The sequence below is a fragment of the Odocoileus virginianus genome, chromosome 11, assembly GCF_023699985.2.
Source record: "Odocoileus virginianus isolate 20LAN1187 ecotype Illinois chromosome 11, Ovbor_1.2, whole genome shotgun sequence".
Lineage (NCBI taxonomy): Eukaryota > Metazoa > Chordata > Mammalia > Artiodactyla > Cervidae > Odocoileus > Odocoileus virginianus.
In genome coordinates this window covers 8430203-8456841 of record NC_069684.1, presented here as the reverse complement: position 1 = coordinate 8456841, position 26639 = coordinate 8430203, and the positions used below count along the sequence as shown (strand labels likewise).

Below are 26639 nucleotides of genomic sequence, written 5' to 3'. Positions count from 1 at the left end.
GGGCCTTGGAGAAATGCAGACAAAGCGAGGTCCTTTTCCATTAGGTCTAACAGGACGGGAGACCACACAAGAGACCACATAGGGAGCAGGTGACTCCTGCCTGATGACACATGACAACAGGCCCCCACCCCAGCCGTCCACCCACAGGATGGCTGGCTCTGATGTCACAGAGGCAGAAGGAGGGTGTCTTTTCTTTTCCTTATACTTTTGCAGAAGAGGCTTTTCTTGGATGAAGGATGAAGGATGACGTGGGCACGGTTTTAATTCCTTTGAAGAGAAGTGTGGTTTCTCTCCAAGTTGTCAGGAAACCTCTGGTTCCTTATTTTCCTGGGAGAGCAGCAGAACACTGTTGGTGGAGAGAAGGGGGTGGTCAGGGGCTGAAGGGCACCCCTGCCCAGCTCCTGGCTCTGTGGCGGCTGCTGCTTTCATGTCAAGTCTCGCTCGGGGAAGCCTTGAAGGGAACTCTCTCTCCTGCTCAGAACCATTCAGAGTCCACCTGCCCCAGGCGATGCTGCAAGAGACCTCTGGGATGTGCTCTCAGAAGTTAGAGCAAGAGGAGAAAGGGCCACTGATCCTCCCACAAGAGCTTCCTCTAGAAGAAGCTCTGACTCAAGGACCCTCAGCTTCAGCTCCATGTCCACTGCTGTCCCCATTTCTAGGTCTGGGGCCCACTCAACGAGCTGCTGGGGGAGGGGGCTGTCCTCATTAGTCTCCAGGCCCCAGAGTCAGCCGAGAGCCCTCCATCAATGGTTCCTTTTCTGAAGACACTCCTTCCTTCAGGTGAGAAGACAACTACCTCAGCCATGGAGACTTGCTTAAATATTCCCAACCCCCCCCAAAAAAAATTCCCAAACCCTTCCTATGTTTTTCTCATCTTTTCACGTTTCCTCACTCATTTGTTTGCTATGAATGGACTTGGCTTTTTCCCTTGTAGCTCAGTTGGTAAAGAGTCTGCCTGCAATGCAGGAGACCCGGGTTTGATCCCTGGGTCAGGACGATCCCCTGGAGAAGGAAATGGCAACCCACTCCAGTATTCTTGCCTGGAGAATCCCATGGACAGAGGAGCCTGGCAGGCTACAGTCCACGGGGTTGCAAGAGTCGGACACAACTTAGCAATTCAACCACAAGTACCCACATTACTACCCCCATGCCCTCACCCAGAAGTGAAAATGATGAGTAGTAAGTCTGATGACAGAGTCCTGTGAGCCCACCCCTCCCCCCATGTCCCCTACTACCCCCCCCCCACCCCCCCGCTTCAGTCAACACTCTTACTAAGGCCTTGATAATCTTGTGGGTGGGCACAGCTCATTGCTGACTCACCTTCCCATGCATGTAGCAAGGTGGGTTTTCCAGAGACCACACCCCCCCTTCCACCCCACAAGGTGCTGCCCCTTCTCCTCTGGGAACTTGACTCTCACTGCTTCTCCTCTACCCTTTCTGTTGCAGTTTTCTCATGTCTCCATTTCATCCTCCAAACACATTTTCCTCCTCGCTTCACCCAATGCATCCTTTTGAATTCCTGGTTACACTGGAAGATCTCCCACTAAACACGGTCAATCAGTCACTTTTGTAAATCATGCTTTTGCTGAGAAAGCATTACATGCAGACACTGATGGGGAAAAAGAAACGTAGCATGGGGCGGGGAGGAATCCTCACAGCAGCACCACCACCCCATAGCAGGGAGTGGTCTCCAGGCTACTCAGCAACCAGCCCAGCAACACCAACACCAGCCACTTCTCCCCTCCCTTCCCCTCCTGGCTCCAGAGCCGTCCCTTCAGACCCATGTCCCTCCTCAGATCTCATCCACCTGCCACCCTCCCTCTGCCCTTGGACATGATGGGGGCCCAAATCACCTGGGTGTTGGGCCCTACTACGTAAGCGGTTTGGAAAAGCACATTGTGTTCAGTCGGTGATCTAAACTCTAAACCATAACCGCAGAATCAGACCTGCCACCTGGCCTCTCCCAACCTGGAGCCCTCTTGCCCTTTATGTGGCATTTGGCACTTCCTTCTCAGAACTCCCCTGGGGACACTGTACTTTTTGCTTCCCCTCCCACCCCAGACCACACCTCCGGGTGGCTCCCTGCAGGCCTCGCACTGGGGCAGGCTCAGCCCTCTGCCCTTAGTTCCTGCCACAACTCCCACCTCCCCTCATTTGAAAGGCTCCCCCATCCTCAGCCAGACTGTACTTCCGAGTGTGGGTGAGGGTCCCTGCTTCAGCGGGTCACTGGGCTACCATCTCAGACTCAGCTCTCTCTCCCTTCCTGATGGTCCTTTTTCTCCTAAAGATGGGCAGGCAGAGCACACGCTCTCAGAAAGTGATGGAGACTTCCAGCGGCCCCACGAGCGAAGCGACACGGGAGTTTGGGAACACCGCCAAAGAACAGCAGTTCAGATTTTAGCTTGGGACTTCAAAGCATGTTGGAGTGAGGACTGGGGCAGGTCCCACCCTCCATGGCCTAAGGGTGCTCTAAGAAAAGAGGAGAGACTGGGACCACGCTTGTCAGGCTACAGAACAGACGTGCCAAGAAGGATCCAGAAACCCTGACCTGACCTTTCAGTGACTTTTAGCTACCAAAGGCCAACCTCATCTGAGCTGCGCCTCAGCTTCCCACCAAGCTCACGCACACCTGCCATTGTGTTTTGTTTGTGTCTCCAAAGCTGACCACAGACCAGTGACATCCCATCAGCTGCCAAAAGCGCCCGGAGCTCTGGGAGAGTCTGCGGCTAGGGCATGAGTCGATGGCCTGGGAGAGGCAGACGGGCAATCCCCGTCTGACCAGCGACCTGGGGTGGAAGGAGATGGGAACAAAGGCGGTCCTCTCAGCCCAGCCCTGGGAAGAGAAGCTCCCCGAGGCCCACTGCCCCAGGTGCCCAGCCCACACATGGGCAGGCAGCCTAGAGTCCCCTCAGTTCAACGCTTGACGTCAGGCTATTGGGGCTGATGGGCTTGATCAGGACCACAGAGAGGGGAAGTGGGTGGGGAGCCCAGAAGGGGCACCCAAGAGAAGACAATCTGAAGAGTGGCTTCCCACAACTGAGCCAGTCAGCTGTGGAGGGTACTTAAGGGTTATCAGCTGAACAAGTGTCACAGTTCTTCAGAAACAGCCAACCTGTCAAACTAAATGTCAGGAAGAAACATCAATACATAAAGGATGGTACAGAGGAACTGGTTTGGTTAAACAAGGCATGTTGGGTTTCCTACAGTCTACACCCCTCTGGCAGCTCTTTCGGTAATCAATTGTAGGGGTTCCACAGTTTGATCTTTTTTCAAGTTAATAATACCTTACCTGCACAAGGACTTTGCAATTTGTACTTTCACAGACAAGATCACACCCAGTCCTCATACGAACCCCATGGGGGAAATCACAGTCATATTTCTGATGAAGTACTTGAGGCCCCAAGTTGTGAAGTACCTATGCCCCCAAATTACACAGCTAACAGGTGATGCAGCAAGAATCTGAATTTAGGCTTTCTACCTCCAAATACAGTGCTCTTCACTTCATGTCATGGCTGGAAGAAAAGGTATCACATCCCATCTGGTACCAAAAAGGAGGTGTGGAATGACAGGCAGTACATCCTGATGGTTAGAGACCAGCTCTGGAACCAGATCACTGGGGTCCAAACTCTTCTGCCATTCACTTACCTGTGTCACCTTTTCTTTATCTAGAAAATAAGACAATAATGGCACCTGCCTTTAAGGCTCAGAGTTAGGATTAGATGTGTTGATTCACATAAGTTGCCAGCACACAGTGTCTGGCACAAAAATAAACACTTCATATCCATGCCTGTCCATTCTTCACTCCTGGCCAGCATTTATTCAGTGCCTGCTGCATGCAGAGGTCTGAATCTCATTCTATTGTGGGAAAGGGTGCAGTGGGACAGTACCCCAAGTTCCTGTTTCCAAGGGGTTTTCAATTCAGTGGGGAGCATGCCTAGGTGAAAAGCACAGCAACAGTTTCCAGAGTGGCTCCGTCCCTGGATGCTCTGCTAAGAATGTGCCCTGGGACATGATCAAAATGCTGGCTTGGGGACTTCCCTGGTGGTCCAGTGGCTAAGACTCTGTGCTCCCAATGCAGGAGGCCCAGGTTCGATCCCCAGTCAGGGAACTAGACCCAGCACAGCCAAATAAATAAAAATACATATAAATAAAATATTTTTTAAAAATACTGGCTTGGACACCATACCCAGAGAAACAGACCTCTGTTTCAGGGGCCCATTTGTTACCATAGTTTGTGCTGTGCTTAGTCGCTCAGTCGTGTCTGACTCTTTGCGATCCCATTAACTGTAGCCTGCCAGGCTCCTCTGTCCACAGGGATTCTCCAGGCAAGAATACTGGAGTGGGTTACCATGCCCTCCTCCAGGGGATCTTCCCAACCCAGGGATCAAACCCAGGTCTCCCGCATTGCAGGTGGATTCTTTACCATCTGAGCCACCAGGGAAGCCAAGAATACTGAAGTGGGCAGCCATCCCTTCTCCAAGGGGATCTTCCCGACCCAGGGATTGAACCATCATTTCTTATGTCTCCTGCATTCACAGGCACGTTCTTTACCACTAGTGCCACCTGAGGAAGCCCAGAATAGTTTAGAGTGCCCTAATCAACATGTTTCAGAATCAGGATCCCTCAGTCGTACCCAGAAGGCTGCCTTTTTAACAAGTTCCCCGGCTCTATTCTAGCCCGTTACAGTGTGACATGTGCCGGTTTCCAGGTCGCCTTCTCCTCCCTGGCCACTCCTCACTGCCCCACCTCTCGGGCACCCAGGCTGGTGCTGAAACTCTTCCCTCTTCCATCTACACTGGTGCTCTTGTGAGCTCATCAGGGCTTCTGGCTCAGATGTCATCTAAGGCTGACAATTTCCTGGTTCCTATCTGCAGGCTGGGTCCCCATTCTGAATACGAGTCATCCCGACTGCCTACTCCAGAGCTCCACGTTTATTCACCAAGCATCTCAAACGTGAGACATCCAGCCTTCCTCCTTCCAGCCGGCTCCTCCCACCACCTTCCCCCAGCTCAGTAAACGGGCACCACTGATCCCCCTGAAGCTTGGACCAAGAGCTGTGAAGTGGCTCCTCCCACTCCCCATCTCACAACGCCAAATCCTATTGGCTGTTCCTCCAAACACATCTACCCACGTCTCACTCCTGTCAGCATAACCGTCAGGGTCTAAGCCACCGTCATCCCCGCTGGGTACAGCCCTTGTCCCCTGGCTGGTCTCCTCCTCTGCGCCTGTCCCTTCACAGTGTGTTCACAACCCAGCGTCAACAGAGTCAGATACATGTCCCTCCTCTGCCCCACGGACCCCATCTCACTCAGGGCATGAGCCGGTGTCCTCAGAGGCCTGTGACCTGGTCTCCATTCTCCGTCTCCATTTCCCAGGACACACTCCAGTCGCAGGAGCCTGGCCCTCTCTTGACTGGCAGGCGCGCCTCCTGCGTGCTGTCTCCCTGCTGGAATGCTCGCACCCTCGGCCCCTGAATAGCTCATTCCTCACTTCCCTGCTCAAACGCGAGCTCACAGCCAGGGACTTCGCGACCCCCCTGGAATTATAACATCCCCAGCAGCCCCCTAGCCTGCTGCATTCCTCCCAGAGCACTCATCACCAGGCAGCACGGCAGGAGCTTGCTCTTTTACTGCCTTCCTGCCAGAACAGAAGCTCCATGAGGGCAGGAACGTTTCCTCTGCTTCCAGAGGTAAGCAACACTTAGAACAGGGCACATGCTGGGCGGGCGCTCAGTAAGAACTCACGGGAAGACTGAACCACAGCCTCAGCGATTCTGGAGGAGACAGGACAGGCTCTGTCCCACTGAGCGAGCTTCCCAGGGCCTGACACTCCGTCTGAGTCCTGGTGGTCTACCGGTCACAGCTGGAGAAGGCAAAGCCGGCCGACAATGGGTACTTGGTGGGCGGTGGGGCAGCAGGCATGAGGAGGGGGCTGGAAGAGTGGAGCCTCAACAATGCTCGTCACTCCCACCAGCATGAAGCAGCCCTTGGGTGGGCAGACAAGTACGTGGGAAGGTGGGAAAATGCTGAGAAGGACGTTTTGTTAAAAAAAACAGGTATGGGGTCCTCGTGGAGGTGCCTTACAAGGTTCTAGAGATTCAAAATCACGTTGGCGCGAGTCCTTCCCCGGAGACTTCTTTCAGGCAAACAGGTCACAGGGCTCTGGGCCAGCTTGCCTTTCAGCTCCCTCTCTTGTTTCCAACATCTCTTTCAAACCTCTGTCCCCTCCACAGACCTCGACCACACGCCCCTCATCTCACCAGGAAACTTCACTTCCTACTGCACAGAAAATAGAAGTCTTCCGACCAGAGCTGCCTCTACTTCCTGCCACCGAGCAGGGCCTGCAGGCTCTGTCCCCCTGTGCGGGCGGAGGGGGGCTGCTCCGCGGCCCACAACCCCTCGCAGAGGTCCTCTGCGTGGCTCTCCAGGACAGGCTCTCCGCACGCCCCAGCCTCCAGCCTCATCCCCTACAGCCTCTCCCTCTCAGCTGCCTTCTTCCTCAGCACTCACACAAGCTCAAGACTCTTCTAAGATGGGCAAGCCACCCTCCAAATTCCCACTCTCATATTTGCCTAAGAAGCTCGAGCTTGCCTTCCTCTCCCAGCCAAACCTCCTGACACAGCCCTCCCGCCCCACCTCACGCAGCGGAGTGATCATCCCCACCGGCCTCTGGTGAAGCCGATCCACCCGATCCTCAGCCCACGCGGGTCTGGCTCACACCCCCACCAAGCGCCCCATAATGCTCTCACCCAGGGCCCAGGGACTTCCGGGTCACTTAAGCCAGCAGTCAATTTCCCATCTTTATCTCAGCTGGCTTCCCAGCTACACCAGATATTAGTGACCCCAACACCCACCTCAACCCCAGACACACACTTTAAAACACTTTCCCTTTAGCTTTCCCAAAACTACAGTGTCCTGCCGTCAAAGACCACGAACAAACGAACCACTCCCCAGTGTCTCCACTGCGTCTGGACCCACCTCGTGTCTCCTTTTCAGTGTCTCACAGGCACTCCAGCGCCAGCCCACCCAAAATGGAACCGATGTCTCCTCTCTGCAGGGCTCCCTCTCCATGAAGAGCCACTTTTTATCCTGCTGCTGTCGCCAGACAACTGGAATCACCCCTGGTAGCGCCTTCTCTCCTCCTCCAACACCCAGTTCACACCACCCTCCCCTGCGCACCGGTCTGCTATGGGCCTCCCCTCGTAAAGCTGGTCTCCCTACCCCACTCACTGCCCCAGGCATCCCCCACACAGCAGCCTGACTGGCCTTTGAAAAAGTCATGGTGTTTTTACTCCCACAGACTTTCCACCACCTCCCGTCACTCTCACGGTTCCAAACCCTCCACCGAGCTAACCACGGTCCCGCCCACTTCTCCAGAGCATCTCCCTCCCCACCCCTTATTCTCCAGGCTCTCTGGCTTTTTTTGCCACTCCTCACAGGAGTGGAGACCCTTCTTTCCTCCAGCCCTCATCCTAAGGCTGGTCTCCCTTCGCTCAAGCTCTTGTCTCTGCTCTGGAAACATCCCCTCCCTGACCCCCACTCCCACTGAACTCAAGTCATCCGAGCTCAGCTTAAGCCCCACTGTGCAGCTTAGCCTCACAGGCCCCCTCAGCCAGGTTGGCCCCCTTCTTCCTCAGCACAAGCCCATCATCACACTGTACCTCTCCTTCATCGCACTTCTGAATACACTCATTTTAAACGCGATTATCTGTTCAACATCAGTCTGCATCCACACATGGAAAGCAGGGCTGGGACTGTGTCTCGAGCAAGCACTCGAATATCTCAGTAAATGAACAGCTGCCCCTTTGGGTGCCTGCAATGTGCTAGATACTGTGGCTAGCTGCTTCCTTCGGGTTGTTGCACGTACTCTGCACAGCAGCCCCATGAAGGACGGGCACTAGTCTCATGACACATGCTCACCTTTTACAGATCAGGTCCTGAAGCTCAGGGAGATCGCAGGGCATGATCAGGGTGACGCAGCTGCCGATTGCCGGGCTGGGACTCAACCTCGGGCTTGTCTGCTAGCAAAGCCACTGCACCACGCTTCCCTCCACGCCCTCCATGCTCACTCACAGCCCTGGACATAGCAGGTGCTCAACCAAGCTGGGTGGAAACCCACCAAGTCATCTCACTTGATCCTCACAGTCACCCTGGAAATCTACAAACAAGAACTACACCTCTCCTTTTCCAAATGAAGAAAATGAAGTCTGCAGGATCCAAAGGGTCACCCAGCAGTAGGTGACCATGTTGGGCTGGAACCCAGGTCTCCTGGCCCCTCACGTAGGGGGATTCTCTCTGTAGCATAATTATAGTTAGGCACTGAGGTGGGATTAGTTAGGGACTGATGCTGAAGCTGAAACTCCAGTACTTTGGCCACCTGATGCAAAGAACTGACTCCTTGGAAGAAACCCTGATGCTGGGAAAGATTGAAGGCAGGAGGAGAAGCTGACGACAGATGATGGTCAGATGGCATCACCTACTTGATGGACGTGAGTTTGAGTAAGCTCCGGGAGTTGGTGATGGACAGGGAAGCCTGGCATGCTACAGTCCATGAGGTCGCAAAGAGTTGGACACGACTGAGTGACTGAACCAACTGAGGTGGGATTATGCAGGGAAGCTGGGCAGAAAAGGGTTAAGATAGCACGGCTGCAAGTGCCATCCCAGAGAGGTCTGCTTACAAGGACGGCCCTTGCATGATGTCTGGGAAGGTGGATTTGGGGTGGGCTCTCCCCACCCTGAGTTGCTCCTTGTACCTAAACTGTGCAAACAATATGGTTTAGGCTGAACATCTGCTGTTTGTTTGTTTTTTCCTGGAAGTCTGGGGTTTTCGGTGTATGCTGTGCAGAAGGTGCCTGTATGACCAGGCTCCAGTAAAAAGCCTTGACGCCGAGTTTCCAATGAGCTTTCCTGATAGACAACATTTCACAGGTGTTACCACAATTCAGTGCAGGATGAATTAAGCATGTCCTGTGTGACTTCACTGGGGGAGGACACTTGGAAGCATCCACCTGGTCTCCTCCAGACTTTGTCCCAAGTGCCTTTTCCCTCTGCTGATTTTGTTTTGCATCCTTTCACTGTGGAAAACCTTAGCTGTACAACTATTCGCTGAATCCTGGGAGTCCTCCTAGCAAATTATTGAACCTGGGCATGGTCTTGGGGGCCAGCCTTTCTAATGAGAAACAGATTTTGAGTTTCCTTTGAAAAGAGTGAAAGAGGGATGGAATAGTAGATTAAAACAGGAGGCATTCCAGGCAGGAGAAATGATATGAGGAAAGTTAGGAACAGATAAGTCAGGTATAGAAGGCTATCAACTACAAACTGGTGCTGGCCAAGGGCATTTGCCATCTACCTCTACGGAGACTGAACCCAGTGCTGCTGCAGCTGTTGACCTTCACCTGAAGGCAGATCAGGGTGGAGAGTGAAGCACTCTGTGTTCCAGGGAAACTGGTGGAACAGATCTTTTGTTGCTGTTCAGTCTCTAAGTCCCGTCTAACTCTTTGTGACCCCTTGGACTGTAGTACGCCAGGCTTCCCTGTCCTTCACTATCTCCCAGAGTTGGCTCAAATTCATATCTTTTGAGTTGGTGATGCTATCTAACCACCTCATTCTCTGCCACCCCCTTCTCTTGCACTCAATCTTTCCCAGCATCAGGGTCTTTTTCCAATGAGTCAGTTCTTCACATCAGGTGGCCAAACTATTGGAGTTTCAGCTTCAACATCAGTTCTTCCAATAATGCTCAGGGTTGATTTCCTTTAGGATTGACTGGTTTGATCTCCCTGCAGTCCAAGGGATTCTCAAGAGTGTTCTGCAGCACCACGATTTGAAAGCATCAATTCTTTGGCGCTCCAGCCTTCTTTATGGTCCAACTCTCACATCTGTACATGACAACTGGAAAAACCGTAGCTTTGACTAGATGGACCTTTGTTGGCAAAGTGATGACTTTGCTTTTTCATACATTGTCTAAGTTTGTCATAGCTTTTCTTCCAAGGAGCAAGTGTCTTTTAATTTTGTGGCTGCAGTCTCTGTCCACAGTGATTTTGGAGCCCAAGAAAATAAAGTCTGTCCCTTTTTCCACTGTTTTCCCTTCTATTTGCCATGAAGTGATGGGACCAGATGCCATGATCTTAGTTTTTTTTTAATATTGAGTTTTAAACCAGTTTTTTTCACCCTCCTCTCTCACCTTCATCAAGAGGGACTTAAGTTCCTCTTCTCTTCTGCCATCAGAGTGGTATCATCTGCATATCTGAGGTTATTGGTATTCCTCCCAGCAATCTTCATTCCAGCTTGTGATTCATCCAACCCAGCATTTCGCATGATATACTCTGCATCTAAGTTAAATAAGCAGGGTGACAATATACAGCCTTGATGTACTCCTTTCCCAATTTGGGACCAGTCTGTTTGTTCCATGTCTGGATCGAACTGTTGCTTCTTGACCTACATTCAGGAGGCAGGTAAGGTGGTTTGGTATTCCCATCACTTTAAGAATTTTCCACAGTTTGTTGTGATCCACACAGTCAAAGGCTTTAGTGTAGTCAATGAAGCAGAAGTACATGTTTTTCTGGGAATCCCTTGCTATCTACAATCCAATAAATGTTGGCAATTTGATCTCTGGTTCCTCTGCCTTTTCTAAACCCAGCTTGTATATCTGGAAGTTCTCTGTTCACATACTGCTGAAACCTAGCTTGAAGGATTTTGAGCATAACCTTACTAGCATGCAAAATGAGAGCAGCTGTATGATAGTCTGAATGTTCTTTGGCATTGCCCTTCTTTGGAATTGGAATGAAAACCAACCTTTTCCAGTCTTGTGGCCACTGCTGACTATTCCAAATTTGCTGGCATATTGAGTGCAGTATTTCAACAGATTCATCTTTTAGGATTTTAAATAGCTCAGCTGGAATTCCATCACCTCCACTAGTTTTGTTTGTAGCAATGCTTCCTAAAGCCCACTTGACTTCACACTCCAGGACATCTGGCTCTAGGTGAGTGATCACACCATCGTGGTTATCCGGGTCATTAAGACCTTTTTCATATAGCTCCTCTGTGTATTCTTGCCACCTCTTCTTAATCTCTTATGCTTATGTTAGGTTCTTATCATCTCTGTCCTTTATTGTGCCCATCCTTACATGAAATGTTCCCTTGATATCTCCAATTTTCTTGAAGACATCTCGAGTCTTTCCCATTCTATTGTTCTCCTCTGTTTCTTTGTATTGTTCATTTGTGAAGGCTTTCTTATCTTTTCCTCCTATTGTCTGGAGCTCTGCATTCAGTTGGGTATTTCTTTCCCTCTCTCCCTTGCTTTTTGCTTCTCTTTTCTCAGCTATTTGTAAAGCCTCCTCAGACAATCACTTTGCCTTCTTGCATTTCTTTTTCTTTGGGATGGTTTTGGGAACAGGTCTTTAGATAGAATTTTCAGGAACTGATTTCATAATCCCAAATCCCTGCCTCTCTTCATATCTGGAAAAGCACCAAATCCCTTCATGATGACAACTCCTTGTGCCTAGCAGAAAACCTCTTATAAACATTTGATTGCATTGAACTTCCCCTTCACCAGAATCTTATACATTGGCCTTCCCCCACTACCTCTTTGCAGCAGTCTCTCAGAACTATCTGAGGTACCGTTTCCCAGGCTGCAGTCCTCAATGTGCCCCAAATAAAAGGGAACTCACAACTCTCGGGTTGTGCATCTTTTTTTTAGTCGACAAGGCCCTGCAGCTGTTCAACACAGCATAACCAGAGTTGATGTAACCCAGCATTATAGTCACAGGGTGGAAGAGATAGGGGCTACAGAAGTCACACTTGTTAGAAAGATCCAGTGTCAGTGAACCACTGAATTCACATATGTGGAATTTCTGTCAGCATCAAGGAAAGATGGAAAGAATGTACCGTCTGCCCATCCAAAGCAAATACATGGCACTGGACATTTTTGAGGAAGGTCTGTGGGAAAGCTATGGAGAGGCTGAAGCAAATTCCAAATTATTGGGTGTTTCTCTATAACAACCACCTCAGTATCAATCCATTCTAGAATAATCTACTTTCCATCCATTAAGAACAACTATTCAGCTGGCTCCCCAGGTGGGTTGGCGGTAAAGAACCTGCCTGCCGACGCAGCAGATGCAGGAGATGGAGACAAGGATTCAATCCCTGGGTTGGGAAGATCTCCAGGAGGAGGAAATGGCAACTGACTCCAGTATCCTTGCCTGAGAAATTCCATGGAGAGAGGAGCCTGGAGGGCTAGAGTCCACGGGGTCGCACACACACACAGTCCTTCCTGCGTCCTCCAGAAACGCCTTTGCCCACGGCCCAGTATCCCCCGCCCTCCTCCCAACTCTCCATCCTCCCACTCCTCAGGAGGGGCTTCCTGGAATGATCCCACCAGCTGCTCAGTCATTTCTTTTACTCTGCATCTACTTAGCACTCAAGCCTTCACTTTTTTGCCTTGAACCCAGGGAAGCATGGGACGTTATCTTAGGTTGTATCAGGGATACCTGCCCAGTCTCTTCTTCAGAGTCCCCACATCCTGAAGGCAAAAGACAGACTTTCATGACTAGTTAGCTTAACTCCACGCCCACCCCCACCTCCATCCTCCAGCATCAAGGCTCCTCTGATGGAGGCTCAGGGCACAGACGGGGGTGTCCCGAGCCACCCCCTTAGGAAGGGAGCATGGAGACGGCTCCGGCTGGCAGCTTTGCCCCAAGTCGACTCACTCCTCATCCTGCTCTGACCTCACGGTTGATTCCACTGAAGTGATGGCTCTGTTCCTGGTGACCAAGCCAGTGCCTGTATTTGGCTTCCCAAATCCATTTTATTTCTTCTGCTGGGCCCCTGGGCTGCCTCACTGCCCAGCACTATTATTCCTCCAAGGTTGCACTGCTCTGCCCACGAGTCTTTCTCAGGACTGGAAATCTCCCTGTGACACCCACCCCCTGGAGCTGGGCCTCCTTTTGTCTGGGGTTGTCAGCCACCCTCTCTGCCCTCTGCCTGCTGTGGGCTCAGCCCAACTTATCTGCACCATGCCCTGCCCTGGGCCAGTTCACCTACTCTGCCCTTGAGCTTGGCCTGGCCTAGAGATTTTAGAGTGGAAGCAGTAGGCTAGTTTAGATGATGGTCTTCCCTGGTATGTGGCACATCTTGTGCTTGTCGGGTTTTAATTTAAATTTGAATGCTTTCAGGCTAAACAAACATTTACCACCTCCCCAGAGACCCCACAAACCCCTATGCTGTCAAAAACATAAAAGAAGAAAACCAGTTTTGTTGAATACTTGCCAGACACTAGGCTCTGTGTATATAATTGGCTCATTTAATCCTTCCAGCAACCCCAAGTGGGTGACATTACTATCTCTGTTTACCCGTGGGAATACAGAAGCTCATGGAAGCTGGGCAACCTGCCCCAACCATACAACAACCGGCAAGTCATAAATAACAGATCTGAAGTCCACACTTTCACCACGCCATGAGTGGAAGGAGTAGGTGTTGATTAGACTCGCAGTAAGAAGGCCCTGCTGCAGCAGTGTGGAGAGAAGACAGAGGAACAGGGAAGTGAGTGAACGGACAGCTCAGGCCGTACCGGGAGGAGGGGGCTGGACTGGGGAACTCAGGCAGCAGCCCTGGGGAAAGACAGCAGGTCGGGACCGACTGGAGACAGGACAGAGGTGGCGAGGACACAGCAGGGCTGTCTGCCAGGCTCAGGGAGAATGTGGGGGAAGGGGCGGCTTGGGTCGAGTGTCTAAGGGGCTCCTGGGAAAGTGAAAGTTGCTTAGTCGTGTCCGACTCTTTGCGACCCCGTGGACTATACAGTCCGTGGAGTTCTCCAGGCCAGAATACTGGAGAGGGGAGCCTTTTCCCTCCTCCAGGGGACCTTCCCAACCCAGGGATCAAACCCAGGTCTCCGCAATGCTGGCGGATTCTTTACCAGCTGAGCCACACGGGAAGCCCCAAGGGCTCCTGAAACATCACAAATCGAACTAGCTAAGAATAGAGGTGGTTGAGAGGCAGCGAGTTGATCAGCCTTTCCCTACAAGCGCTGGTTAACCTTGGCTGCACTGCGGGGCTCCAGGGGAGGACACAGCCATGGCCCTGCTCAGGGCGGGAAGAGGACGAGGGGCTCCAGGTCGAGGAAGGAAACATCCGCGGGGACGGTGCGGCCCCCTTCCAGGAGCCGAGCAGCAGCTGCGGAGCAGGCTGGCGACTGAGGATTAGCAGCCCTGGAGGCCTGCAAAGGGCACCATGGGCAGCGGGGCAGGTGCACGGAGCCGATGAGGAAGAGAACGCCAAGGGCAGGGGTGAGTGCCGGCGGCTCTTTCTAGAAGCTGCTTGGTGAAAGGGCGAGGAAGCGTGGCGTCTTGTTTACCGGAGACGGAGCATGTGGAGGAGGGGAGGAGCCAGTGGCCAGGGAATTAAGAAGGGAACGGGTCTGTCTCTATCTCCGAGAGAGGCGAGGGCGGGATCGGGGGTATAGATGGAGAAGGTGCCCTCCTGCTGGTCAAGAGAGCTCCTTTTCCTCCAGAGAGAAAAAAGAAAAGCTGTAGGGGAAACCTCAAGGATGCTTGGACTTGGAGAGGCGGGGTGCTGATGGAACGCGGGTCAAGAAAAAAGGCGTGAGGCTCTCCTGCGAGGAAGTGAGGCGGGCACTCCTCCCCGCAAATGCTAAGCCTGGTGCGGGGCGCTCACTGGGCTGACTCAGTCACCCCCGGGCCACAGGACTTGCACCAACACTCGGCTGCACGCTGTCCTCTCTACAACCCCGTCTCGGCCTGTCTGTACCACCGCCGGCCTCCAGGTGACAATGGGCAGAAAGCACTTATCACTGCCACCGCAAAGGGACTTTGAATTTTTCTATGAGAACCGCTGACTGTTTTCACTTTTATTTTCCCCCTGGCCCTCCAGCCCACTTCCTCATAAGACAGGGCCTGCTGGGGACCCTAGAGGAACGGCTGCTGTCTGGCCCTCCAAACGCAGTTTCACTCTGAGCAAAGCAGCAGATGCTGTAGCCTGGCTCTGGCCCCAGCAGCCCTGGGGGTGACTTCTGCCCTGCAGCTTGTTCCTCGAGACACACACACAGACACACACACACACACACACACACACACACACACACACACGCAGCCCACCTACAACACTGCTGGGGTGACAGCTCCTGCCCCAGAGGAACGTCAGGAAAAGTCACCATCTGAACAGGTACCGCTGTTCAGAGGAGGCCTCAGCCGCTGCCCTCCTCCCCCTGGTCTCCTGACTTTTGTTAAAGAACCCGGATGGGTGACAGAGGTGTTCAGGCAACCTTTGATAAATGCCCTTCGGGTCCCCCAACCCTCCCGGCCAGAATCCTGGTTTCCTCTAGCCACAAAACTATCAGAGCTCATGAACTGGAGTCAGAAGACATAGACTGGGGTCCTGGTCGCTCCCCATGTGCTGTGAGATGCTTGAAGTCAAGTCTGAGGCCCAGCTTGTAGCCCGATAACGTGCAAGAACAGCAGCTGCCTCTCCCTGCTCTCGGGGAGGCGGTGAGAAGTTCAGCAGGTGAGACAAGCTATTTGTCAACTGGACGGCGCTATGCTGACTTCAGGGTGCAGATCAGCCCTGCTGGCAGCGTGGCGTCTCCAGAGCCCCACCCAGGATGCATTTCCCAGCCATCAGGCTCCGGCAGCTCAAAGCCCAAGGGAGACACACTTCCAGGGAATTCAACAACAGCATCTGTTCAGTCCTCCTCTGTGCCAGACGCCAGGCTCCAAACAAGACCAGACACGGTCTCACCCTGAGTTTGCTAGCGGAGGTGGAACTAACATGGGGGTGTCTGTTCATGCCATGGCCAGGGTCTCCAGGAGAACTTGCTCTGGGTTACTGGGAACAGATCATCCAGGCATGATCAGAGTCTGAGTCCACTTGTTAGCTGCTCAGTCATGTCTGACTCCTTGCCTGCCAGGCTCCTCTGTCCCTGGGATTCTCCAGGCAAGAATACTGTAGTGGGTGGCCATTCTCTTCTCCAGAATATCTTCTGAAACCAGAGACTGAACCTGGGCCTCCTGCACTGCAAGCAGATTCTTAGCCTCTGAGCCAACAGGGAAGCCCCGGTGGCCCGCAGTAAAGAATCCACCTACAATGCAGGAGACTTGGGTAGATGTGGGTTTGATCCCTGGGCTGGGAAGATCCTCTGGAGGAGGAAATGGCAACCCGCTCCAGTATTCTTGCCTGGAGAATCCCAGGGACAGAGGAGCCTGGTGGGCTACAGTCCACAGGCTACTGTCTCAGAGAGTCAGAGGCAGCCAAGCACAGCAGGCATGCAGGCACGTCCCCTTTCCACCCCTCACTGAGCCGGAGGTGGGCGGATGCAGCTCTGAGAAACCACGGTGAGGGGCCCGGGGCAGAGGAAGCACAGTCCTCAGAGACCCAGGCCTGGCCCAGCGGTGGTGCCCAAAGGGTTATTTCACTCTCAGTGCTTCACCCTCCCCATCTGGGCCATGTGGACAATAATCCTGCTTTGGCCTGACTCTCAAGGGTATCGTGGAGGACAAAATGAGAACAAAATGACCAGAGCAATGGGAAAAATGCTTTGAAAGGGGAAGGGCTTTATGAACAAGGCTTTAATATTTTCTTCTTCAGGGTCCTCTCCAGTAAAGCTGAGATAATCACAGGAGGTCTGTTTCCCAGGCTAGCCCGACGGGACTGACTCAGAGACATCCAGCTCCCTTGCTCTGCAATCATTCCAGTGGCGACAGCGAGTACTTCTGGTGGATGGGACGCATCGCCTCTCCACAGTGTTTCCACTACTCTGCCACCCGGGGCTGGTGGGTGATGCGTGCGGACCAGTGGGAAGCCTGCTTGTCCTCAGACCTCAGCCCAGAGAGCCCGAGAAAGTCACCCCCTCCACCACCACCCCTCTGGCAGGGCTTCCACAGTTTGGCTCAGACAGAAGCCTTTCTTCTCCCGGTGTCCAGAACCCAGGGACAGACTCCAGCACCTGAGGGTCAGCCCATTTCACCGAGTCCAAAACAAGAACCAAAACAGCAACAACAACCACTTTGATAAAGGCTGGACGTTTCCTGCCTCCAACACACCTTCATCTCTTCTGCAGCAACGTCTGTCTCTCTTGTTCAAATTGGAGTTGGAGGTGGGAGTGTTCAGATGGTCAGGTTTTCACCCAAACCATCAACTGCGCTAACACCTCTGTCTTCAGCTGTCTTTGGGGAAGGCAGGGCAGGCAGCTTTCAAGCTGCATTTGAGAGGTTCTAGCCCAGGCTTTCCCTGCCTAAAATTATCTCACCCCCATCCCCCAGAACTGTTCTATACCCAGAAGCACTTCAACCAATTTCTTTGCATTTTATGTCTCCTTTTGAAATGCAAGTATGTCTGAAAGTATGTATTCCACTGGCCCTTGCCCACTTCTCACCCAGCACTGGTGCCCAATAAATATTTACTGAATTCAGTTGGTTACTAGAGGCCTGTCCGGAAGGAACACGGGTCAGAGCCCGGGGCTGTGGAGGGTGGGGTGCGCAGGGGACAGTCCCGGCAGGGAGCCACTCCTCATTTCACCAACCCCACCACCAGCGCACAGCAGCCCAGCCTGTCACTGCGAGGTAACTGACTTCTGATGAAAGTAAATCTGAAATAGCCAAATATGGAAACTGCAGGAGGGGGCAGAAACAGCCGAGAGAGTCAGAGGAGACGCCCTGGGGGTTAGTAGCAAAAGCAGTGGCCCCAGAATTCACTGAGAATTCTCAGAACTGCCAAAACCCTGCAGAGCAGTAACAAGAGCGAGGCCATCTGCTGTGGAGAGCCCAGTTTCCACCAATTCTCTGGGTGTTCCCTGGGCAACTCGTTTCTACCTGAGTCTTGGTTTTCTGCAAGACCCCCTTTGAGCTCTCCTTGGCTGGGGGTGAGGGTGGTTCTAAATGAGCACGCCCAATCTAACGGCTCTCCTGAGGTTGCATGCATGCCAATATTTAAGCTTCATTCTAGAATATTCTGGCTGGAGAGTCGTGCAAAAGTGGAAAGAGAGGATGCCTCAGGGCGCGATGGGGGAAGCCAGGGGTTTGCAGGCGCGCGTGCCAGGCACGCCTAAAGTCCTTCCCTGGCCTGCGCACCCCGACCTGCCTTTGGTCCCCGGAGTGGACACCCGCGCCCTGGAGGTGCTCCCCAGCTCGGGACCCCCAGTCTCCATCCTCGCATCCTCGGCACACCCCTTCTCTGCTCAGAAAACTCGCTCCGGGCCCCAGAACCCAACCGACACCCCCCCCCCCCCCCCCGGCCATACACATCGCACCCACTCTCCCGCATCAGGGGCCACCTGCCCCGCCGGCTTCTCCCGACCCGGGGTCCAGGCCCCGGGGCCTCCTCGTGCGCACCTCCCGGCCGTCGGGGATTCGCCGGGCTTGAGCGGGGGACGGGCGGCCGGGCCGGGCTGCGGGGAGGCAGCAGCGGGGCTCCTGCCACCGACGTGCTTTCGGTTTCAAAGTCAACGCGACGCGCTGAGAAGCGGTGCTCCGTGACCTCCCTCCGGCCCCACGCGGCGACCCACCGGGACTCACCTGGGCTCGGCGCGCGGGCGCTCGGCGGGCGCCTGGCTGCTCCGAGGCAGCGGCGGCGAAGCAGGCGCTCGGCTCTCAGCCCCCGGGCCCCGGGCGCCGGGCCCCGCCCGCCGAGGAGTGGGGGCGGGCCCGGGCCCCGGAGAGGCGGGGCCTGGGGGGCCGGGGAGCGAGCGCCGGGAGGGGCGCACCAGGGCGGACGCGCAGGCAGGTGCTGGCGGGATGCTGAGAGACAGGTAGAAAGCCGGTCAGTTGGAAACCTAACCGACCCTCCCTTGAATCTTGAGTATCTGCAAAGAAAATTCATCTCTGATTTCCCTGGGTGCATTTGAACTGTACTCGTCTTACCCTTCAATCAGGGAAAACCAGGCTCAGCCAGTCCTTTCATAGTTTGACGCAATGGCAACCCACTCCTGTACTCTCGCCTGGAAAATTCCATGGACGGAGGAGCCCGGTAGGCTACAGCCCATGGGGTCGCAAAGAGTCGGACACTACTGACTGACTTCCCTTTCCTTTCCTGAAAATGTGTTAGTCGCTCAGTCGTGTCCCACTCTTTGGGACCCCACAAACTATAGCCTGCCAGGCTCCTCTGTCCATGGGATTTTCCAGGCAAGAATACTGGAGTGGGTTGCCATTCCCTTCTCCAAGGGAATCTTCCCAGCCTAGGGATCAAACCCGGGTCTCCTGCATTGCAGGCAGATTCTTTAACATCTCAGCCACCAGGTCTGGTTCAAATCGAGCCCTCCTGACCTTCCTTCACAGCAGGACCAATTTGCCAGCCCCCTCCTTGCTGGCTTAGCAATCCCTTAGAGTTGTAGGGCTTGCCATCGTACCTAGGACTCTCCAGACATCTCCTTTGATCGTAAAAACCTTGTGATGTAGACCTGGGCATCCCCATTGTACACATGAGCCATCCGGTGCCCAGAGAGCTGACATGAAGTGATGTGCCCAAGGTGTGACACCCAGCAAGTGCCAGAGCTTCCTCTTGAATCCAGGTCTCCCTACTCCCAAACATTGGACTCTTTCTTACACCACTTCTCTCCATGAGTATATGTTCTAACTGATATTTGTATTCCACATAAATCTCCTCTGTAGAAGGTTGATGGAGCATGAAGATCATGGATTTTAGAATATAATGGGCCAAAATTCCAATTCTAGTTCCTTCACTTTCAGTTAGGCAACCTTGGGAAAGTTACTTAGCTGCCTGGGCCTCAATTACTCGTCAAAAAGGGTTAATAATAACATGCAGCATTCAGATGTGCACAGGAGCCAGGCAGGAAACACACAGGAGAGAGGTGAAAGGTGTGGTCACTGGGAAGGCAAGGGACACCGCTGCACTGAAGACCATGTGTGGAGTCCAGAGGAGCAGCCAGGCTCCCTGCCAGCCTGTCCTTATCTGATTGCTTCTTTTTCAACAAGAGCCAGAAATCCAGATTCAAACCTTTTGGTTGGTAAGTCAGATTAACAATTTCATGGAGAGATAGGGCCTGTGGTCACCTTCTCTTATGGTTGCCTATAGGCACCTCCTTTCTCATCGTCCGCCCCTTACCCCCACGCTCCCCAGCATGCTTACAAATCAATATGTTTTTGTAAGGTTATATCTTACACTGGCTAAAAACGCAATGTCTTGAAAGCGTGTATGCAGGTAGGCTCAGGGCCCTGGTACTATTACTAAATATGATTCAATTGTCTCTCTCCATCCCTCTTGCCCATCAGTTAAATAAAGCAGCCTATTTGTCTCAAGAATGATATCCAAGCTTTAAATAGCATGAGATCAGATTCTGGGATAGAAAGTGAATCTTCGAGTGGTGGGGAGGGGAGGCCACATAACTCCAGGGCGGGGAGTCTCAGTGGGAAGATAGAGGAATTTCAGATAGGTGGTGGTCAGAACTCAAGAGCAAGTTCCCAGCTCCCCTTGTTGATCACAGAGCCCTGGGCAAGGTGTCTGGGAGAAGAGAGAAAACCAGTCCTGGGACCTAGCTGATGGAGGAGATATTCTCTCTCTCCTCAAGAACCTTGAAGATGGATGGGAAGAAGAGGACATAAGTACACATTAAATTGTATAAACACACATTAAACATTAGAAGATGATAGCTCGTGTTAAGTTTTATTATACACCAGGTACTGTGCTCAGTATTTTATCTATATTTACCCATTTAAGCATCAGCCCTCTTTTACAGTTTGAAAAGCTCATCTCTTGAACCCTTTGCCTCAAATTGTAAAATTCTTAGTTTTGGAGGAGGTGGGATTTGGATATGGGCAGTCTGGTTCTTGTGGACTTTTGGCTCAGATGGTAAAGAATCCGTCTGCAATGCAGGAGACCTGGGTTCACTCCCTGGGTTGGGAAGATCCCCTGGAGAAGGGAACAGGTACCCACTCCAGTATTCTGGCCTGGGGAATTCCATGGGCAGAGAAGCCTGGTAGGCTTCTGTCCGTGGGGTTGCAAAGAGTCGGACACGACTGAGTGACTTTCACTTCACTTCAGTCACTCCACCACATTGCCCCTCAAAAAAGTGGTTGATGTGACATCAGACAAAACACCTGAGAAGGAGATGAATTTTAGCAGTTTTAGTGTTCTCGAAATATTTGCAGTATTCTAAACAGAATCCAGTTTTCAGGCTAAATTCATCTACAAAAATAAGGGCAGGATTGGACTATACACTAAATTTTTGCACAGAAGGGATAAACTTTTAATCTGGGTAGGTTCTGAACACCCTAAGATTACCTCCCGACTTCAGACCTGGCCTTCAGCTGTTTAATTTGCCAGGTAATTGATAAGGATAAGGGATGGCAGCCTTGGCAGTCAACGGAATGAGGATGGTGATGGAGGGGAGAGGACGCCACCTGCTGGAATGATGGATGGATGCATTATTTTCCTCAGGCTGCCCCTTTCTGCAAAGGGATCAATATTGCGGGTTAGTTAGAGTAGGGTAAAATGTCGTATTTTCTATCATGGAGAGATTGGTAAGATAAGATAAGGAGCAAAAATCCTCTCCTTGGGCCATAGATTGCACGTCTGACATCATTTGCAAGTTACAATGGAAAGTTCTTGCCCGCAATGGAACCACACGTGGAAAGCGTGATACAGCAGCAAAACACCTCCCAGGCGAAAAGCAAAACCGCAGGGTCCTAAGCACATAGAATGCTTCCCTGCTCTTTAAACAAGTCCTGCCTTGAGACAATAAGTGAATGCATGCCTGTGGATTTTCTGCATTTAATTTCTTGATCCAGTGCCATGTGGTACCTTTGCTTTCATCAAACAACCTTTACCCACTGAGTCTGCTGTCAGTGCGCTGACCACCACAGGGAGAGAGGCTGGGAGTGCTGGGGGCGGGGGCTTCAACCAGGACCAGCGTAATTGTTTTAAAAAACTCCTTTCCCAAATGCACATCCGTTGTCTGGATGTATCGCAGTTTGTTTATTCATTCACTTACTGAAAGAACATCTTGGCTGCTCCCTGACAGCTGTTGGTAAAGAATCTGCCTGCAATGCCAGAGACCCCAATTCAATTCCTGGGTCGGGAAGATCTGCTGGAGAAGACAGCAGGAGACAGGCTACCCACGTCAGTATTCTTGGGCTTCTCTTGTGGCTCAGCTGGTAAAGAATCTGCCCGCAATGCAGGAGACCTGGGTTCGATCCCTGGGTTGGGAAGATCCCCCCAGAAATGATTTGATTTCCCAGTCCTGATGGTTGCTCCCAGGTTTGGGCAGTTATGAATAAAAGCTGCTACAAAAATTCATGTTCAGGTTTTGGTATGAACACACACCTCCTAAGCACATGCATCCAGCAGCTGCTCTTTTAGCTTAGTAGCTCAAGAAAGGCCCATACTTCATTTGTTCTACTCACTTCACTCAGGTCTCGTCTAGGTTCACCACCAGTTTAAGGAAAACAGACTTATACCGCACCTGTATGTTCTGTCTTTGTTCCAGGGTGTCTCCACTCAGTACACACACTGACCCACTCCCTTCTCTGTTCTGTAGGAGAAATGAGAATTTTATTTTTAAAATATTAGGCCTGCTGTCTTCGTCGTTGCTGTTGTTTGCTGGTTAGTTGCTTGGTTGTGTCTGACTCTTTGCAACGCCATGGACTGCAGCTCGCCAGGCTTCTCTGTCCATGGGATTTCTCAGGCAAGAATGCTGGAGTAGGTTGCCATTTCCTTCTCCAGTCTTCATCGTATGCTTGGCTAAATGTGGATTCTGTCCATTTTGACAGTGCCTTTAATAAGATTCACACATACAAATTCCCATCAGTGCTTAGAAAGACATTTTAACGTATTAATTCTGCCTAATCCCTGTAAGACATTAAACTATAGTTTTTAAAGAAAGAAAGAAAAGAAGTCGCTCAGTTGTGTCCAGTTCTTTGCGACCCCATGGACTGTCGCCCACCAGGCTCCTGTGTCCATGGGGTTTTCCAGGCAAGAATACTGGAGTGGGTTGCCATTTCCTTCTCCAGATCTTCCTGACCAAGGGATTGAACCTGGGTCTCTCGCATTGTAGGCAGACCCTTTACCCTCTGAGTCACCAGGCAAGCTCAGGTTCAGGTTATTATTTAACACTTAGGAAGTATGAAGTAAGATCAGGGTTTTGATGGGCATGATTTGATTTTGTTGGACTTTGTAATAAGTTAGTAACAAGGAAGACCTTTTTTTTTTTTAATATTTCTTCTTTCTGAGAATTGTGGCCATGCTATGTGAAAAGATTTTAAACAATACTCACGTAAACTCACGTAAACTTTGTTGACCAGATCCTCTATTTTATAGAAAACAGGACAGAAGAATTAATAAGGAAAGGCAGAAGCTGAGGAAGGAGGTTATCCTGGGAAAATTTGACAAAGTTCAGATATCTTTGATTCCAGCCACACCTCAGTATTCTGTGACCTGCCCCTATGTCCTGAGAAATCCCATCCAGTCTTCTGTGGGCCTGATGGTGTCTCTCACTATGGAAGCACTGGGATCCTTGCACATACTTTGTTTTGTTCTTTTTCCGTTTTTAAACAACTTTACTGTTATATTTTCAATACCATTCACCCAGTCAATGAATTTTATTAGACGTATACAGTTATGCAATCATGACCATCATGAAATTTTAGAACAAATACATCACCCCTTTTGTCCTCTTGGGGGGTCAGTCCCCGCTTCCAGCCCTGGACTAAGGCAAGAGCGGTCTGCTTCCTGTTTCTGTAGGTTTGTGTTTTCTGGAAATTTTCTGTAAATAGATAGATTCCACTTCGTGTCAACTGGCATAATGTTTCTGAGGTTCATCCACTTTGTTACATATATCAGTAGTTTCTTCATTTTAATTGCTGCATAGTATGCCGTTGTAGAGATACACTACATTTTGTTTATCCATTCACCAACTGATTGATATTTGGATTAGTTTCAGCTTTGTGCTATTATAAATAATGCTCCTAAGAATAAAAGGAAAAAAAAGAATGCCTCCGTGAACATTTGAATACTAGTTTTTGTGTGGACATAAATTTTCTTTTTCTTTAGGTAGACCTAGGAATAAAATTACCGTGTTGTATTGTACTTGCATATTTAATCTGTGGGAAATTGCCAAACAGTTTTGCAAAGTGGCTTATCACTGAAGCATACTACATTTCTACCAGCTATGTGAGGGGGTTCCAGTTTCTCCACATCCGTGACAACAGTTGATACCATCAGTCTTTTTAATGAGCCATTCTTGTGGGTGTTATACGCACCTCGTGGCTTTACTTTGCGTTTCCCTTGTGACTAACAACACGACATCTTTGCAGGCGTTCATTTTCCATTTGCATATCTTCTTTGGCAAATGTCTATTCAAATCTTCTGCCTATATTTTTTGTTCTCTTATTATTGACCTGAAAGAGTTACTATTGTTCAGTTCCGAGTTCATATATATTTTAGATACAAATCTTCTAACAGCTTTATGTTTTGTAAATATTTTCTCCTGGTCAGATGACTTCCCCTTTTTATTTTCTTAGTTGCATCCTTTGAAAAGATCTTTTAAAATCTTGATGAAATCCAGTTTGTCAGTTTTTTTTCTATTATAGATCATGCTTTTGGTTACATATTTTCTTCTAAAAGTTTATAGTTTTAGGCTATACACTTTGGCATATAATCTGTTTCAAGTTAATTTTTGTGCGCAACTTTTTTTTTTCTTTCCATACAGATATTCTACCCTTTCTGCCACTGAATTACCTTGGCACTTTCACTGAAATCAACTGATCAAATATTTGTGAGTGATTTCTGGACTCTATTCTGTTCCATTGATCTATATTTCCGTCATTACACAAATTTCACATTGTCTTCATTACTGCAACTTTATAACAAGTATGGAAATCCTTAGTGTTAAATAACTCCCTTTTTTTTCTTCTTTTTCAAAAATTTTTTGGCTAGTCTAAGTTCCAGGTTGCCTCTTCGTTTTGTAAATAAAGTTTTATTGATATATGGCAATACCTGTCATCATGCATGTTCTATGACTGTTTTTGAACTATATTGGTAAAGACGAATAGTTGCAACAAGAATAGTGGAGACTGAAAAGTGTAAAATATTTACTGTCTGGCCATTTAGAGAAAAAGTTTCCTGGCTCCTGGCTTAGCTCCTTGCTTTACTATATAAACTTTGGAATTATCCTATTAATTTGTACAAAACAAGTCTACTACAATTTTGATAGGGATTGGGCTGAAGATATAAATCCATTTGAGAAGAACGGCCACTTTAACAATAGTAAGTCTTCCAATTCATGAATATGGTATGTGGTTCCCCCCGCCCCCGCATTTATTTAGATCCTAATTTGTCTCAGGACTACTTAATGTATTTCAGCAAACAGGTTGTTCCCATTTGTGGTAAAATTTATTCTTAGATATTTTATTCTTTTTAATCAGTTCAGTTCAGTTGCTCAGTCGTGTCCAACTTTTTGCGACCCCATGGACTGTAGCATGCCAGTCCTCCCTGTTTTTAATACTATTGTAAATTAAATTGTTTTCTTAATTCTATTTTCAGATCATTCATTGCTAGTACATAAAAATATAACTGATTTTATATTAATCTTGTATCTTGTGACCTTCTTGAATTCATTATTCTTTAAGGGCTTTAGAGGTTTATTAGTAATTTTTACATGCGTAATCATGTCATCTACAAATAGACAATTTTTGTTCTGCCTTTCCAATCTGTAAGCCTTTATTTTTCTTGCCTTATTGAATTGGCTTGACAGTAAAATGTTTATTAGAAATAATGAGAGCAGTCATCCTAAGCGGATTCCAATCTTAGGGTAAAGCATTCAGTTGAGTGTGCTATTATTATTTAGAGGCTTCTTGTGGATTTTTTTAAAAAAAATCAGGTTGAGAAGTTCTCTTGTATTTCTAGTTCTTTGGGAGTTTTTATCATGAATGAGTGTTGGATTTGTCAAATTTCTTTTCTGTGTCTATTGTTATGATCATTTGCCTTTTCCCTTTATTAATATGATGCATTACAATGATTCTTAATTGAGGGGTTTGCTCCCAGAAGAGACATTTGGTAATGGCTGGAGATATTCTGGTGGCTTCCCAGGGGGTGCTAGTGGTAAAGAACCTGCCCGCCGATGCTGGAGATGTAAGAGGCGTGGGTTCTATCCCTGGGTCTGGAAGACCCCCTGAAGGGGGACATGGCAGCCCACTCCAGTATTCTTGCCTGGAGAATCCCATGGCCAGAGGAGCCTCACAGGCTACGGTCCATAGGGTCACATAGAGTCGGACACGACTGAAGCGATTGAGTATGAGCATTGTGATTTTTCTGCCTTACCACAGTTTTCTTCTTGATCTAATGCATTTTCTGTCTGGAGGATTTTTTATGTTGTTGATCTTTTCAAGAAGCAAGTACTAGTTTCAGGGATTTTTTTTTCTATTATTTTCCTGGTATCTATTTAACTATGATTTTTATTTCCTCTTTTGTGTTATATATTCTTTTTTCTTTCTAGCTTTAAAAGAAGAAACTGTAGATGATAGATTTTTTTCTTCCTGTATAATATAAACATTTAAAGTTATCCACTTCCTTCTAGGCACAACTTTGCTGTAGCTAGTGGTTTTTATGTAGTTTTTACTCATATTCAAGATATCTCCTAATTTCTCTTGTAACTTATTTTCTGACCCATAACTTATTTAAAAATGA

At 49.9% G+C, this 26639-nt stretch overlaps 1 protein-coding gene across 1 annotated transcript in view; it reads right to left on the bottom strand.

Moving 5' to 3' along the window:
- Positions 1-18606, bottom strand: part of TRAF5 (TNF receptor associated factor 5) — a 43641-nt gene extending 25035 nt beyond the window's left edge. Inside the window, exon 1 of the mRNA XM_070473900.1 lies at positions 18518-18606. The gene's annotated coding sequence lies outside the window, so the exon portion shown is untranslated. The remainder of the gene's footprint in view (positions 1-18517) is intronic.
- Between the last annotated feature and the right edge of the window lie 8033 nt (positions 18607-26639).